Below are 12,712 nucleotides of genomic sequence, written 5' to 3'. Positions count from 1 at the left end.
GTTGGTCCAGATGTGATAGAAGCTGTATTATCAGTACTCCACTCAGGTCACTGTTTACGGAAAATGAAGTTTACTCATATTGTTTTGATTCCAAAAAAAAAAAAAAAAGCACAATATATGTTTGATTACCGCCCTATTAACTTGGAAAATGTGGTCTCTAGAATTGTATCAAAGGTTATTGCAAACTGGCTAAAAATTATTCTACCAAATGTGATATCCGATGCCCAAAGTGCTTTTGTCCCTAACCAGCTTATTACTGATAACACTACTGTAGTTTTTGAAGTTTTACACTGGATGTGAAATAAAAGGAGGGGAAAAAAGGGGCAGATGGCAGTAAAGCTTGATATCAGTAAAGCCTATGATCAAGTAGAATGGGCTTTCCTTCGAAAGGTGATGCTCAAACTGGGATTGGATGAAAAATGGGTACAGTTGGCCATGGAAACAATATGCACAGCTACCTACTCAGTCCTCATAAATGGAGAGCCAAAGGGTTTTGTCACCCCCACAAAGGGTATAAAACAAGGTGATCCGTTGTCTCCTTATCTATTCTTGTTGTGTGCTAAAGGCTTGTCCGCTATGATTAGAAAGGCAAAGTAAGCTAGAAATTTGCAAGGTGTTTTATCCGGCAATGGTGGGGTCTACCTATCCCACCTTTTGTTTGCAGATGATAGTTTAATCTTTTGCCAAGCTACAATGGAGGAATGCCAACGATTATTAGCCATCTTAAAGCAATATGAGGCAGCTTCGGGGCAAGCTATAAACAGGCAGAAAACAACCTTGTTCTTTAGTATAAATACAAGAATAGATGTAAAGCAACACATACGGAATATGATGAGGGCCAGAATAATGGAGGATTGTGAAAAGTACCTTGGGTTACCAATGGCTAGCGGAAAGTCTAAAGTGAATACCTTCAAAGACCTACAAGAAAAGATCACAAGGAGGGTGATGGGATGGAAAGAAAAATTGATTTCGAAGGCAGGAAGGGAAATCCTAATTAAGACCGTGGTGCAAGCAATAACAACATACTCCATGTGCATTTTTAAAATTCCAAAGACCTTGTGTTATACTATAAACTCCACCATGGCCAAATATTGGTGGGGACAAACAGAGAAGGAGAAGAAGATACATTGGATAAATTGGAAAAAATTATGCTCGCCAAAAGCAAAAGGGGGGATGGGCTTTAGAGACATCCAAGCCTTCAACTTGGCATTGCTAGCAAAACAGGTGTGGCGATTGATACATAACACTCACTCCTAGGGGTGTGCGCGGTTTGGTAGGGGCGGTTTTTTTCCAAATTTATTACCGAACCGATAGAGATAGGTTTTTTTATAATTGGAACCGATGCACACCGCCTAAGGTCGGTTTTCCGACCTATAGCGGTGCAGTTTTTTGCAGTCAGTTTGGTCGATTTGAAATATTAAAAAAAAAAATTGTTTTTTTTAATAATAAAAAATTGGGCTTTCAAGCCCAATATCAATATATCAACCTGTTCAAGATTTCAAGTAAATAAAAAGAGTTTTTTTATTTAGCAAGCCATCTGTGCAAAAAATTTGTGTAAAACCTGTGTAAAAAATCTGTTCACATAAAATCTGTTCAACATAAAAAAATTTTAAAAAAAAAATTGTTCAACAAATTTGTTCACATAAAAAAAACTGTTCAACCAAAAAAAATAATCTGTTCACATAAAAATATCTGTTCACCCAAATAGTAATGATCCAAACTATCCAAATTTTTTCATTTCATTCACCATGCAAAAATATTTTGAAATTGCCTCAATAAGAGTTCAACTCCCAAAATACTATCATGTAGCATATAATAATATCATTAGTGTCACTGTGTGTGTCAGTGTCAATAACAATAAACGTTAATGTATTCACTTAATAACATATTACAGAACCATTTGTCACTGTCCAGTCACTCCCTCTTCATTTCCCAACTTGTTCGTTTATGGAGGCTGAATTGGGACACAATCCTTCGTCTGTCTGGCGTAGCCTACTAGCTGCAAGAGACATTATAAGGGCAGGGGCACAATGGAAGGTAGGGGATGCAGTGGCGATGCCACGTTGAGGGTAGGGTGTTCCCAGGAACACCCTGACCCGAAAATAAAATTTTTTTTATATATAATAATTTAATTTTTTTTATTTGTTTATCTTTAAAAAAAAATAGGAACACCCTTAACCAAAATCAAGAACACCCTCAAATAAAAAATAAAAAAATTATCTGTTCTACTTTAAAGCAAAAAAAAAAAGAAAAAGAAAAAAGAAAGTAACAAAGCAAGCCCACTACCCAAAGCCCAACATCAATCCTAAACAACAGATGAGAAAGCAAACCCAATCTAAAGAAAAAAAACAACATATGGCAAGCCCAACAGATGATAGCAAACCCATGGGCCACGAATTCTCCAAAAAAAAAAAACCAAAACCCAACCTAAAGACAGATGGTAGCAAACCTAACCCACGGATGGCAGCAAAAACTAAAATCAGAAACGGAGAAACAGAGATCGGTCATCGCCTCGGCCTCGCCAGTCGGATCGGAGATCGGAATAGCACAGATCGAATCAGAGATTCCTTCCTCACCTTGTCGCCTCGACGTGCTGCCCAGCCCGACGGTGCCGTCCCTCAGCCTTAGCCTCCTTGCTCCCTCAACCTTAAGGTATTTCATCTTTACTTTACACTTTTCTTCTCTCTGACTCTCTCTTTTTCTCTAATGGGTTTTCTCTCTACTCTCTTACTTCTCTCTGTCTCTTTCTCTCATTTGAAGAGTGAAATTATGAAAGTGGAGTGAGAGTCACTCTCTTTAAGACTAGATTGGCTGATTCTCTCTCTCTCTTTTTTTTGGGTGAAATTGCTTAGCTTTATTTTATTTTATTTTTTTGATACGGGCTTGCTTAGCTTTATTGAACTGTAACTGCTTAGCTTTACTGTAACTTTATTAATATTTATGATTGGCTGATTTTTTTTTTTTTTAGCTTTACTGTAACTTTATTAATATTTGTGATTGCTTGATTCTCTTTTTTGTCTTTTTTTTAGCTTTACTGTAACTTTATTAATATTTGTGATTGCTTGATTCTCTTTTTTGTCTTTTAGTGTATTGTTTATTGTGATCGGTGATTGTAAATTTCTGATTGGCTCTTATGATTGGGGCTTGTCTGTTGAGTGGGGAGAGGGGTGAATGAGGTGTGTGCTAATAGTTAGTAAAGAAAAATAATGAAGCAACTAATAAACAATAATTAATAATTTAATTAATCAATACATTATAAAAGATAAACAAATTAAATTATGTTAGGCTAAACAAAAATTAATAATTTTATAATTAATGAAACAACAATATAACAAATTATAGTTTATAAAAGACAAACAAATTAATGAAACAACTAAACAACAATAATTAATAATTTTATTAATATTTCAAATGAACTTATAGTTTATTGTATAGGTAACTTTGTTCATTTCTTTTATTTTCATTTTTTTTTTCCTTTTTAGGTTTTTCAGTGTACAGAATGCAAATTTGTTTGGATTTTAAGAACTTTTTTTTTTTTTTAAGCACAAACTTCATGCCGGCCAAATCTTGAATTTCGGCCGGTATTTCCCAAAACACCTGAAATAGACTGGAATGACCCGAAATTTTTTCAAAGTAGAATAGGAACACCCTAGACAAAATTCCTGGAGTCGCCACTGACAGGATGGCAGAAGAATTAAAGTGGCAGTTGATAAATGGCTGACACACAAACCGGTATTCATTGGGGAAGACCAGACCACTATGCTAGTCAGTGAGCTCATTGATGAAGACACGAGCAAGTGAAACAAACAAAAGGTCCATGACTTATTTGCACCCAGCACCCGAATTGAGACCTTGGCCATACTGCTGAATGTTGACGTGGGCCGTGTGTGTGGCTTGAATTGCCACAAGCCCACGTCCACCTAAGTCTGTCACTATTAACCAAATTTAACCAGGAATAGCAATTCCTAAACAGCCGACTTTGACATAAATATATATATATATATATATATATATATATATATATATATATATTTATATATATTATGTTTGATATTAAGTGTAGCCGTGAGATTAGAGAGAAATTCCAATTAACCTAGTGAGCAGTCACATGAGAGAAAATAGAGAAAAAGAGAGGCATCCAGCTTCTATTCTTATTTTTCTGTGAGAGAGTGCTAGGGTGTAATTGAGATTTTGGTTTAATTCCCTACAACTGGTATCAGAGCTTAGGGCTAGGTTTGAGTGGGAGCAATGGCAGAGGAAGCAGGAAAGGCGTCTGGAATAGAAAAGTTTGACAGCACAGACTTTGCGTATTGGAGGATGCAGATTGAAGATTATCTCTATGGGAAGAAATTGCATCTGCCTCTTTTGGGGACAAAACCTGAGGCTATGAAGGCTGAGGAATGGGCTCTTCTTGACAAACAGGTACTAGGAGTTATCAGGTTAACTCTGTCTAGGTCTGTTGCACACAATGTTGTAAAGGAGAAGACCACAACAGATCTGATGAAGGCTTTGTCTGGTATGTATGAAAAGCCGTCAGCAAACAATAAGGTGCACTTGATGAAGAAACTGTTCAATCTGAAGATGGCAGAGAATGCATCAGTAGCACAACATCTGAATGAATTTAATACTATCACAAATCAATTGCTGTCTGTAGAAATTGATTTTGATGATGAGATTCGTGCTCTGATCGTCTTGGCTTCTTTGCCAAACAGTTGTGAGGCAATGAGGATGGCAGTAAGTAATTCTACAGGAAAAGAAAAGCTCAAGTACAATGATATACGAGATTTAATTCTGGCCGAGGAGATTCGCCGAAGAGATGTAGGCGAAACCTCAGGATCTGGTTCTGCCCTAAACCTTGAGACAAGAGGCAAAGGTAATGACAGAAATTCAAACTAGGGCAGATCAAAATCCAAAAATTCTAATCGGAACAGAAGTAAATCTAGATCAGGCCAACAAATACAATGCTGGAACTGTGGGAAAACAGGTCACTTTAGGAATCAATGCAAAAGTCCTAATAAGAAGAATGGAGATGATTCTGCTAATGCTGTAACAGAAGAGGTACAGGATGCATTACTTCTTGCAGTAGACAGTCCACTTGATGATTGTGTTTTGGATTCAGGAGTTTCGTTTCATACCACTCCACACTGAGAAATCATACAGAATTATGTTGCAGGTGATTTTGGTAAAGTGTATTTGGCTGATGGTTCAGCCTTGGATGTTGTAGGTATGGGAGACGTCCAGATATTGTTGCCCAATGGATCTGTTTGATTACTGGAGAAGGTTCGACATATTCCTGACCTAAGGAGAAATCTGATTTTTGTTGGACAACTTGATGATGAAGGGCATGCAATTCTATTTGTTGGTGGTACTTGGAAGGTTACAAAGGGAGCTAGGGTATTGGCTCGTGGAAAGAAAATTGGTATTTTATACATGACCTCAAGTCCAAGAGACACAATTGCAGTTGCTAATGCAAGTACTGATACAAGCCTATAGCACCGTAGACTTAGTCACATGAGTGAGAAAGGGATGAAGATGCTGCTGTCAAAAGGAAAACTACCAGAATTGAAGTCCATTGATTTTGACATGTGTGAAAGTTGCATCTTAGGAAAGCAGAAAAATGTGAGCTTCTTGAAAACTGGCAGGACACCGAAGGCTGAAAAATTGGAGTTAGTACACACTGATTTGTGGGGGCCTTCTCCAGTTGCATCCCTTGGAGGTTCAAGGTACTACAGCACTTTCATTGATGACTCAAGCAGAAAGGTATGAGTTTATTTTCTGAAAAATAAATCTGATGTATTTGAAACCTTTAAGAAGTGGAAGGCCACGGTTAAGACAGAAACAGGTTTGAAAGTAAAATGTTTGAGGTCAGAATGGAGGAGAGTATATAGATGGAGGGTTCAGTGAGTATTGTGCTACACAGGGAATTAGGATGGAGAAGACCATTCCTGGGACACCACAGCAGAATGGTGTGGCTGAGCGCATGAACAGAACTCTCAATGAGCGTGCTAGGAGTATGAGGTTGCATGCTGGACTACCAAAAACTTTTTGGGCTAATGCTGTTAGCACTGCAGCTTACCTGATAAACCGAGGACCTTCAGTTCCCATGGAGTTCAGACTTCCTGAGGAGGTTTGGAGCGGTAAAGAGGTAAAGTTTTCACACTTAAAAGTTTTTTGTTGTGTTTCTTATGTTCATATTGATTCTGATGCTCATAGTAAACTTGATGCAAAGTCTAAAATATGTTTTGTCATTGGCTATGGTGATGAGAAATTTGGCTATAGGTTTTGGGATGAACAAAATAGGAAAATCATCAAAAGTAGAAATGTGATATTTAATGAACAGGATATGTACAAGGACAGGTCAACTGTAGTGTCAGATGTGATAGAGATAGATCAAAAGAAATCTGAGTTTGTCAACTTAGATGAATTGACTGAAAGTACTGTCCAGAAAAGGGGTGAAGAAGATAAGGAGAATGTAAATTCACAGGTAGATCCGAGTACACCTGTAGTTGAAGTCCGCAGATCTTCCAGGAACATTAGACCTCCACAGCGTTATTCACCTACTCTAAATTATCTCCTGTTGACTGATGGTGGTGAGCCAGAGTGTTATGATGAAGCCTTACAAGATGAGAATTCAAGCAAGTGGGAGTTAGCCATGAAGGATGAGATGGATTCCTTGTTGGGGAATCAAACATGGGAACTGACTAAATTGCCAGTAGGAAAGAAGGCTTTGCACAACAAGTGGGTATACAGAATAAAGAATGAACATGATGGTAGCAAACGTTACAAGGCCAGATTAGTTGTTAAAGGATTCCAGCAGAAGGAAGGTATTGACTACACAAAGATATTTTCTCCAGTTGTGAAGATGTCAACAATCAGACTGGTACTGGGAATGGTGGCTGCAGAAAACTTACATCTTGAGCAGTTAGATGTGAAGACAGCATTCCTTCATGGTGACTTGGAGGAAGACCTTTACATGATTCAGCCAGAAGGGTTCATTACTCAAGGACAAGAGAATCTAGTCTGCAAACTGAGAAAGAGCTTGTATGGCCTAAAACAAGCTCCTAGACAGTGGTACAAGAAATTTGACAGTTTTATGCATAAAATTGGGTTCAAGAGATGTGAAACTGATCACTGTTGCTATGTTAAGTCTTTTGACAATTCTTACATTATATTACTGTTGTATGTGGATGATATGCTTATTGCAGGGTCTAGCATTGAGGAGATTAATAATCTGAAGAAGCATTTGTCCAAACAGTTTGCAATGAAGGATTTAGGAGCTGCAAAGCAAATCCTTGGTATGAAAATCATTAGAGACAAGGCTAATGGTACATTGAAGCTTTCGCAGTCAGAGTATGTGAAAAAAGTTCTCAGCAGGTTCAACATAAATGAAGCTAAACCAGTGAGCACACCCTTGGGTAGTCATTTCAAACTAAGCAAAGAACAATCACCGAAGACAGAAGAAGAAAAGGACCATATGAGCAAGGTGCCCTATGCCTCAACTATTGGCAGCTTGATGTATGCTATGGTGTGTACAAGGCCAGACATTACACATGCAGTGGGAGTTGTGAGCAGATTCATGAGTAGGCCTGGAAAGCAGCATTGGGAGGCAGTCAAGTGGATTCTGAGATATCTGAAGGGTTTATCAGATATATGTCTTTGCTTCACAGGTGCAAGTTTGAAACTGCAGGATTATGTAGATGCTGATTTTGCTGGTGATATTGATAGTAGAAAGAGTACTACAGGGTTTGTTTTCACTCTGGGTGGTATAGCTATATCATGGGCTTCAAATCTACAGAAGATTGTTACTTTGTCTACTACAGAAGCTGAGTATGTTGCAGCAACTGAAGCTGGAAAGGAGATGATTTGGTTACATGGTTTCTTAGATGAATTGGGTAAGAAGCAGGAGATGGGCATTCTACACAGTGACAGTCAGAGTGCAATCTTTCTTGCAAAAAATTCGGCTTTTCATTCAAAGTCAAAGTACATACAGACAAAATACCACTTTATTCGTTATCTTGTTGAAAATAAGCTGGTAATACTTGAGAAGATTTGTGGATCTAAGAACCTGACAGACATGTTGACTAAGGGTGTCACTATTGAGAAGTTGAAGCTGTGCGCAGCTTCAATTGGTCTTCTAGCTTGAGGACAGGAGGATGAGTTGCAGGGATAAGGGATTGTGTTATGGAGGATTGTGGCTAATGTTTGCAGCTTGTGAGCCCTTAAGGGCTAAGGTGGAGCTGATGGAGGAGTTTGCTCGTGTAGCTTGATCAATTCAAGCCAAGGTGGAGATTTGTTGAAGTGGGCCGTGTGTGTGGCTTGAATTGCCACAAGCCCATGTCCACCTAAGTCGGTCACTATTGACCGAATTTAACTAGGAATAGCAATTCCTAAACAGCCGACTTTGACATAAATATATATATATATATATATATATATATATATATATTATGTTTGAGATTAAGTGTAGCCGTGAGATTAGAGAGAAATTCCAATTAACCTAGTGAGCAGCCGCATGAGAGAAAATAGAGGAAAAGAGAGGCAGCCAGCTTCTATTCTTATTTTTCTGTGAGAGAGTGCTAGGGTGTAATTGAGATTTGGGTTTCTTGAGAGTGTTCTTGTGCACTATTGTATTTTCCCTGATAATAGTGAAATTCCTGCAACTCCGTGGACGTAGGCAAATTGCCGAACCACGTAAATATTGTCTTGTGCATGTGATTATTTTCTTTGACGTGTGTTTTCTCTATTTGTTTTGTTTCTCACAAGTTGGGATTTTGGTTTAATTCCCTACACTGAATGCAACACACAGAAGGGATGAGCTAGTTTGGAAGGCGAACAAAGCAGGGAGGTTCTCAGTTAAAACGGCTTACCAAGTTGCTCTTCGCCTCATACAACAAGATGGTGCTGAACACTAGGGTGCTCGTATGGATGGTAAGGTGTGGAAGACAATTTGGGCTCTAAAGGTACCACCGAAGGTCAGGAATTTTATTTGGAGAGCGTTTTCAAACATTCTCCCCACTAAGGATAATCTGCAGAACAGAAGGGTTAAGGTGGACTCGAGATGCGACATCTGTTGTCAACAGCCTGAAACAAACTCTCACTTGCTATGGGAATGTCCTATGGCACGAAACGTGTGCGCAATATCGAAAGGAAGGGTGCAGAAATGTAGCAACCAGGTGCAGGATTTTTTTCATTTATTTCGAACGCGGAAGGATGAGCTAACGACGAAGGAGCTTGAACAGTGGGCCACGACGTCATGGGCAATCTGGAATGCTAGGAATAAATACTACTTTGAGAAGGTTCAGATGCAGCCAAAGGACAATAATGGATCACGCCAAGGGACTACTGGAGGACTACCAGCGTCTTGCAGCTTCCCAAACCACCTCCTGAGTTACACCAGAAGAGCCCTTGTATTTTTCTCTGAAAGTGTGGCTTCAGGTTACCTTCAGTGGTGTTGTCCATTACGTGGGGCTAGGGACATCCGGACATATATAATAGAATTGGGGTGTGGTTGTATGTGGTCACAAGGGCCAAAGAAAGTGTGGCTTCTATCTTTTATCTCAAAAGAAGAGAAACTTAATGTATATAAAAAAAAAAGTGGACATTAATTTTTAGAGTTTGAATTCGATTTTAATGTCTATAAAAAAAAATGGGATTAATGTATATTTTTTAGAGTTTGAATTTTATATTATTTTATTAACGTGGACATTAATTTTTGTTTTGTCTTGTCTTTTTCCTAATCGTTTCTTGGCTGATCCTAACGTAGTAGTAGCGGGCAAGCGCCGAAAACTTCTTGGACGCGCAGACGTGTCACCTTTTATTACACGCTGAAACGCACATTCCACGTCTTTTCACTCGAAAGAGAGAGGAAGCGAGAGATTGAGGTGTGATTTGAATACACGTTTTGAGTTTTGTGTTTGTGTTTTACCTCTCTTTTTTTTTTTTTTTAAGCTGCATTTCAGTGGGACTTAAGTAATTATGGTTACTGTTTATCTACTGTTTATAAATAGTAATCACAACTTTTGACTATTCTTCTGTGAATAGTATACTTATGCACTGTTCACAGATCCCACAAATTACATTTTTAAACAATTTTTTCATTAAAAAGGGTCCCACAGCATTATTTACTCATTTAAAAATTATTTCGTTACAATGTTTTTAGTTTCAATTTTTAGTTTCAGCAAAAATAAGTTGTATCCAAACGGACCCTGAATTTATTAGGTTGATAATATTTTTATAATAATTTTACAATAGAAATTAATGCTTCATTGATAATATTTTTTCAATAATTTCATAATAAATTTTGGGTGTTAAATTGCTATTAGTTTTAATTTGAATTTATTACTAAAATTACTTTTTTGCTTATAGTAACAATTTACCACCTTAAATTTATTGTAAAATTATTATAAATATTTTTCTTATCCCTCGTTAGATTTCTACCTAAGTGACATAAGCATACCCTTATAACTCGGTGCATTACTTACTTTTCTTCTATGCTAAGATTTCAGGGATATTCTAGATGTACTATTTGTTTATCCACTTAGAACTCACATAATTATAACCTTGTAACTCATGTGTATTACTTACTTTTCTTCTTGAGACGAATCAGGGTTCGATTATCCCCTTCCTCATGTTATAATGATAAAATTATTATTTTTAGTTATGTTAACAGATGCTCTTAGAGTAATTGTTAATAAACTATAGTAGGAATGTTTTGACATGACTTTAATGGAAAATATAAAAAACTACCGACAATATTTATTATTTTATCATTCTTCTAAAAACAGTTTATAAACCATTGCCTTTAGGGTATTGGTTAACAATTTCCTTTTTTTTTTTTTTTTTAAAAAAAAAATAAAAAAAAAAAAACATAAAGCTTGGTCCGGTGCTCTATTACATTGGATTGATTATGATGTAGACACATAATCAATTTTGAACACATATCTCAATTGTATTGAGCTCTTAAGCTAAACCCTTAAAAATTGTGACTTTTGGGTCAAAAAAGAAAACCACATCCCAAAAAAAAAAAAAAACTTCAAAAGTAGTTATTTATTTTATACATCGATGGTAGGGCTAGGAGAATTTGAACTCAAAACCTACAAAAGTTAATAAACAAAAAAAGTATTTTACCCAAACCAAGAAACATAATGATTTAATAGAAATAAACAATAGTACAACGTTGAGAAAAACATGATGCAATGTCTTTGGGAATCTTAGAATGAGCAGCCTGTAAATAAATTTTTTTGATATGTTAAGCTTAGTTGCCGTTCACCATTATACAGAGCATTATTAGACCATTTGATTTTGAAAAGTCATCTTAATATTGATTTAGGCCTTCAAATCAAAATAATGTCCAATTTTGATCAAGTTTGCTCCTTCCAAAAATGTTTTCTCTAAAAGTTGATATTCTCAAAGTTTAGAAAGAAAAAAAAAAAAAATCAACTAGTATTAAATTGTATTTTATATAAAAAAATAGAGTAATACTACAGACACAAACTATTTTACAACATTTTTACAAACTACTGATATGATAAATTTTTACTAGTTTTAATATAGACTCATCACTAACATCATATTTTACTTATAATAACTATTTGAAAAATACTAAAGCTACATCAGCAATTTGTAAAAATGTTATAAAATAATTTATGTTGGTAGCATTACTCTAAAAATATATATATAAGCATAATTATTATCGCTCTGAAATTTCGATTTACTTTGGAGGAAAAAGTTTCTCATGCAAAAGAAATGTATTTTAAACTAGTAAAGAAAATTCAGTCCTTCAAAAATAGAATGGAGTTGGGAATTTCAATTTTATTTTAAGGAAAAATTATCTCACGTGGAATAAGCTAGAAAATGACTCCAATTAGATTGGAAAAGATTTTGTCCATATTAGTAAAAACAAAGATAGACTTTGAGCCTTATCCAAAAAAAAAGAAAAAAGAAAAAAAGATAGACTTTGAGCAATTCCTAAAAAAAAAAAAAAAAAAAAAAAAAAAAAACTTTGAACCAGTCATGGTTGGTTTCTTTAAGGAATCCAAATCTTTTGTCCCACTTTTCCTGCTCTACTCTATACTCCACCAATAAAAGCTTACCACGTGTTAACATAATTAATTAAATACTATAATTATTGACTTATTAATATTACCATTATTAATTAATGATAGTATTTAATTAATTATGTTAACACGTGGTAAGTTTTTATTGGTGGAGTATCGAGTGGAGCAGGAAAAGTGGGAAAGGTTAGGTCACTATCAATAAATTCCATTTACTTTCAATATGATTATTATTATTATTATTATTATTATTATTGTTTGTGTTTGAGTTATGTAAATACAACCTTTTTCACACATTTTTACAGTGTTAAGTTGTTTCATGATTTTCACATGAACTCACGACAAACCATTTTATTGTGACCATGCCAATTCAACAATTAATGAAATTATTTTGTAAAATACGTTGTAAAGTGGTTTTGAATTTTTAATGGATTTATTTTATTTTGTTGATTGGGTAAAACTAAAAGTACGTTTATAAAGTCATACACCTTTATAAACTAGGTCCAATTACCGCATTCAAGGCGACGCGTAATAGTTTATTATATATATAAAGAAAAGACCTCAAAGAAAGGGAGGTCAATCAGACCCTGCATCTCAGGCTCCAACATCCAACTTTGTTCATTCTTAAAACTCTTCGAGTTCTCACCATCCCATGTCGA

This window comes from Quercus lobata, chromosome 11, assembly GCF_001633185.2.
Source record: "Quercus lobata isolate SW786 chromosome 11, ValleyOak3.0 Primary Assembly, whole genome shotgun sequence".
Taxonomy (NCBI): Eukaryota; Viridiplantae; Streptophyta; class Magnoliopsida; order Fagales; family Fagaceae; genus Quercus; species Quercus lobata.
Note: the sequence above shows the minus strand (reverse complement) of the source record.